This window comes from Acinonyx jubatus, chromosome B3 (assembly GCF_027475565.1).
Source record: "Acinonyx jubatus isolate Ajub_Pintada_27869175 chromosome B3, VMU_Ajub_asm_v1.0, whole genome shotgun sequence".
Lineage (NCBI taxonomy): Eukaryota > Metazoa > Chordata > Mammalia > Carnivora > Felidae > Acinonyx > Acinonyx jubatus.
Window position 1 is genome coordinate 12716182 of NC_069386.1, and position 6000 is coordinate 12722181.

Genomic DNA, 6000 nt, shown 5'->3' on the forward strand with positions numbered 1-6000 from the left:
CGGATGCTCAACTGACTTGAGCCACCCAGGCATCCCTATCTTTCTTCATTTTAGCATTTATTCTTGGAATCCTCACCATGACCTTGATTTAGAAGGCAATTTTTTAAAAAAATATTTATTTATTTAGTGAGAGAGAGAGCGGGGTAGGGGCAGGGAGAGAGGAGAGAGAGAATCCCAAGCACTCTCCACACTCAGTGCAGATCCTTGTACGGGGCCTGATGCAGGGCTGGAACTCACAGTGAGATCATGACCTGAGCCCAAGTTGGACGCTTAACTGACTGAGCCCCCCAAGGCATCCCAAGAGCCCATTTTCTATGTCCCAGGTGGCTACTAGAACACAGATGTGCCCAATGTGGTAGTATGGCCCACACATTCCTCATCTTATAGAGACCTTCTGAACTCGCAAAGGAAATAAATGCTTGCTGGGTGGGAGTGAGCCAGAGTAAGCAAAGGCAGAAGCAAGCAGCTTGAAATTTGGTACTTACACCTCGGAAACCCACACTAAAGGTAAGCTGGGTTTTGTCATCATGGGAAGGGAAGGACTGACTACATAGGCAGAAAACAGAACTCAAATGACTTTCAAAGGATAGAAAGTCACCACTTCCCCCAGGCAGATTTTTGATCCAGAGCCTTACAAGGTAAATAGAATTCTATTTCCCAGGGAGTTTTGAAGTCACAACTGATGAGAACATTCACTTGCTTTTGCAACTGGAACACCAGAAATTTACATCAAGATGGCAGGTACTCTTGTAACTTTCTGTAAATTCCTAAGACCCAGAAGACTCATAGGACAACTAGAGCATATGAAAAGCCACTGGGCCTTTTCTTTGCCCTTCAACTAAACACTTGCGAACTCAAACAATCCAGATTTCAAAAAATGTTAAAAATTACCATTTTCTTTAGAATATACTCGGGGTACAGGCTGAGGTCTTGGAACTACAAAAATGAGTAATCTCACTCCACGTATAAAAAACGTATCTTGGGGCGCCTGGGTGGCGCAGTCAGTTAAGTGTCCGACTTCAGCCAGGTCACGATCTTGCGGTCCGTGAGTTCGAGCCCCGCGTCAGGCTCTGTGCTGACAGCTCAGAGCCCGGAGCCTGTTTCAGATTCTGTGTCTCCCTCTCTCTCTGCCCCTCCCCCATTCATGCTCTGTCTCTCTCTGTCCCAAAAATAAATAAACGTTGAAAAAAAAAAAATTTTTTTTTTAAATAAATAAAAAACGTATCTTGGGGCACCTGAGTGGCTCGGTCTGTTAAGCGTCCGACTTCGGCTCAGGTCATGATCTCACGGTCCGTGGGTTTGAGCCCCGTGTCGGGCTCTGTGCTGACAGCTCAGAGCCCGGAGCCTGTTTCAGATTCTGTGTCTCCCTCTCTCTGTGACCCTCCCCCGTTCATGCTCTGTCTCTCTCTGTCTCAAAAATAAATAAACGTTAAAAGAAAAAATTAAAAAAAAAAAAAAGTATCTTGTTTGGGACGGCTGGATGACTCCGCCGGTTAAGGGTCCAACTTTTGATTTCGGCTCACATCGTGATTTCACGATTCGTGAGACGGAACCCCTCATTGGACTCTACGCTGACAACACAGGCTCAGCTTGGGATTCTCTCTTTCTTTCTCTCTGCCCCTCCCCCCTGCTCACTCTCTTGCTCTCAAAATAAATAAATAAACCTTTTTAAAAAAACATATCTCGTTAATAACAAAAAAAGTAATTTTTTTGTGTGTAAAGCTTTTATTGTTGGCTTGGGAGAAGTGCGAAGATCCAGAAATAAAATGGAACTGGACTGTGTGCAGTCAAAGTCACTAACAATTTCAGGGGCGGGGGAGGAGGAGAGATGGTTCTATAGTCCTTACAAATAATTTAATGTTTGCTCTGGCCATCGGAGTATAACCAACCCATTGCTTTTTTTTTTTTTTTTTTTTTTTTTTTTACGTTTATTTATTTATTTTGACACAGAGAGAGAGTGAGTGTGTGATTGGGAAAGTGGCAGAGAGACAGGGAGAGAGAGAATCCCAAGCAGGCTCATGCTGTCAGCACAGAGCCCCCTCCGGAGCTTGATCTCATGAACTGTGAGATCATGACCTGAACTGATATCAAGAGTTGGATGCTTGACAAACTGAGCCACCCGGAAGTCCCAAGAATTTTTGAATTTTTTTTTATTTTTAAGTTCTTTTTTTTGGTTTTTTATGTTTATTTAATTTTTGAGAGAGAGAGAGAGAGAGAGAGAGAGAGACAGCGTGAGCAGGGGAGGAGCAGAGAGACAGAGGGAGACACAGGATCTGAAGCAGGTTCCAGGCTCTGAGCTGTCAGCACAGAGCTTGACCCAAGGCTAAACTCACGAACCACAAGATCTTGACCTGAGCCGAAGTCGGCACTTAGTTAACTGAGCCACCAGGGTGTAACAATTTTTGTTTTTTTTTAATAAGACATTACATTACAGTTGTAACCTCTGGGGTCTGTACCTCTACAGAGCTACAATTCTGAAATTTGATATTTGACATTTTCATCAATGTTTTTATATTTTCATTGCACATTTTCTTCCATATGCATATATCATTATTTTTGTATATTTTGTGCTTGACATAAATGGTGTCAGGAAATTATATTTCCTGAATTTGCTTTTTGTCTACCATGCACTGGTACACAATCTCTTAATTGGTATCATTTTATAATAAATACACATGTCTGGTGGGGAGAGGCTCTTTTCCTTGTTCGAATTCAGAATTACGTGGGCTTTTTTTTTTTTTTTTTTGCCTTGTGCTTTCCATATGAAATGAATGAGCATTTCAAGTTCTCCCCAAAATGGAGAGGATTTTAATTAGAATTGCATCAGGTTTATATATTAATTTGAAACTAATTGACATCTTTATGAAAGCATATCTTCCAATCCAAGAACTGGCTTTATGTCGTTACTCTGCATTATTCAGTAAAGTTTGTTTTCCCTCCGTAGAAGTCTACATCATTTGTCAGATAATTTCTATTATTTCCTACTCCTGTTAGCCTCATCTTTGCCTTGTTTCTGACTTGCAAAATACTGGCTCTACATTTCACTATTAAACATAAAGTTGTTTATAGCATTGAATTAGGTAATCTTTATAAGTTAAGGTTTGCTTTCTACACTTTATATGTGTGTATGTGCATGCGACGTATGCAAATCCTGAATGGGTAATGGATTTTAACAAATGCTTGTTTTGTATACATTTGGGTATATTAGAAAGTTCTTATCCTTTAAATTAGTTTTGGTGATGAATTGCATTTATAGTTTTTTTTTTTTCTCATCTTAAATCATCCCTGAATTCTCATGAGAAGTCCACCTTGATCATAATGGCTTTAAAAATAATAAAGTGATAACTTCTGTTTGCTAATATTTATTCAGGATTTCTAAGTTTACATTCATGAGACAGATTGCATAATAAATTTTGTGCTGTTCTTTTTTCAGTCCAATGTCAAAGTCAGTATTAACTTCAGAAAGTGAGTTAAGGAGGCTCCCTTCATTTCTTCTACTTTCTGAAATATTATGTATAAGATGGGGATACTGTATTTCTTCATTTTTGCAAAAATTAGCTCCTAAAACATCTGACCCAGTAGTCAATTCAGGGAATAGACTTAGATTTCCTGATTAAAAAAAAAAAATTGTAATGGCTAAACATCAATTCTGGTTTCTGGTTCTTTTTGAAATACTTTTTTGATAACTTATATGTGCAATTAGAAAATTAGATAAATATAACCAGAAATAAATAATTTCTAGAACATGATCCATTTATCACAGTTTTTAATTAGTTGGCATAAATTCATTCTTGGTTTTCTCTTACCATTATCTGCATTATATCTCTAATTGTGCCCCTCTCTTTAGTTCCTAATATTTATTAATGCCGTTTCTTTATTTTCTTGCTCCATTTTATTAACTAATGCAGAGGAAGCAAACACCTTTGATTTTTGAGTGATTATCTTTGTGTTCTATTTTATTAATTTGTGTTTACGTATTTTTTCTTCCTTCTGACTTCTTCAGGTACAGTATCCTTATGAAAAATTTTCTTGAGGTGGACACTGAGCTCATTTAACCTACTTTTCCCATATAGACATGTAAGGCTATAGCTTTAGGGGTATTCCCACAACTTTTGACATGAGGTAGTCTTACTATTGTCCAATTCTCAATAATTGCTTAATTTCCATGATAAAATTTTTGACCCATAAGTTATTTAAATTTTTTAAAATGTTTTTATTTATGTTTAAGAGAAAGAGAGAGCATGAGCAGGGAGGGGCAGAGAGAGAGAGAGAGAGAGAGAGACAGAATCTGAAGCAGTCTCTTGGCTCTGAGCTGTCAGCACAGAGCCCGACACGGGACTCGAACTCACAGAGTGTGAGATCATGACCTGAGCTGAAGTCGGACGCTTAACCAACTGAGCCACCCAGACACCCCAACCCATGAGTTATTTAGATGTGTGTTTCATATTCCCATGTGAATGGGTTCTTTAGGTTAATATAACTTACTGTTTCCAGACTTCGGGGTCTGTATGATATTAAAGCTAAATTTACTGCTACAATGGGCTCTCTGGCCTAATACATGTACTTAAAATAAATGCTGCCTCTTCATATTACATGCTTTTTTTTCAGGTGGACTGTGCATTCTCTTATCAATTTTAAGATCTTGTGTAGTTTAAATATTAACACTCTCTCTGCTACCTGGGTTGCAAACATATTTTTCCAAACTTATAATTTTCTATGGACTCTACTGAAGTCATCATTTATCATACAAAAGCTTTTATTTCGTATTTATAGAGTGAAATTTGCTTATCTCTCTTTTTTTTAATGCTTTGTAGCATTCCATATTGCCTAAGGACTTCACCACTTTTAATACATATAGACTATCTATTCTTAGAGGATTTTGGTATATTTTTTCCAGGGATGAGGAATAAAATTCATGTAATTTTATGTATTAAAAGACTTTTTTGAAAAATGTAAACATAAATGCAAATTTTTGGTACAAAAGTGAATATCTGTCCAAAGCATGAGAAGAAATCAAAACAGAATAAAAAATATAACATGTTGACAAATATCTCAAATATCCCCCTAATCCAGAAAGATGGCATAATATTTTTTACTAAAGGGCTGCTTAATTCATGTCTACAGTGCTTTTATTTCCCCTCATCTTTTGACTTCATATTCTTTGATCACCTCACTATATAACTGCAATTGTGTAACATTTTCCATAGAGAAAGTGAAAAGTTGGCCCTTTCCCTTCACAGGAGTTGATCGAAAAATGTTTTATTGTTGGTGGTTACGATGTATAACCCACACGAGTTCAGACACAAACGCATTCACTCTAAAACCACTGCGCACAACTGTACCTTTCAAACAGGAAATCTGAAAAACCACATTTCACTCGATTCCTAGAAAGAAAGAAAAAAAAATGCACGATGCCTTCGTAATGATGTATGCTGTATTCTGGAGTTGATTCTTGAGAAAACTTCCATTGTGACTGAACGTCTGTGAGAATTCCATCTTCCATCATCCATTGTATACGTTTGATCACTGGAGGAACTTTCCACCCACTGATTTCTGGCCCCATACATTCCAAACCTCGTTCCTCCTCCGCTACCTTGGTTCCCCTGGCTCTGGGCGCAGTAGGACGTGGTTAGGATGTGGTACCAGACGAGGTCCTGTGTCTTGGTGAGAGCATGCTGGGTGGGGTGATGCCTGGCTAGCATCCCAGAGGCTGCCCCCACTCTGCAGCACGAACCAATAAGTAACACACAGTGATCACATGGGCGCCTGGGTGGCTCAGTCTGTTAAGCGTCCAACTTCAGCTCAGGTCATGATCTCACGGTTCGTGGGTTCAAGCCCTACGTCGAGCTCTGTGCTGACAGCCTGGAGCCTGCTTTGGCTTCTGTCTCTCTCTCTCTCTGCCCCTCTCCTGCTCAAGCTCTGTCTCTCTCTTTCTTACTCAAAAAGAAATAAATATTAAACATTTTTCGAAATGGTTACAAACCACAGGCATACGCCCCG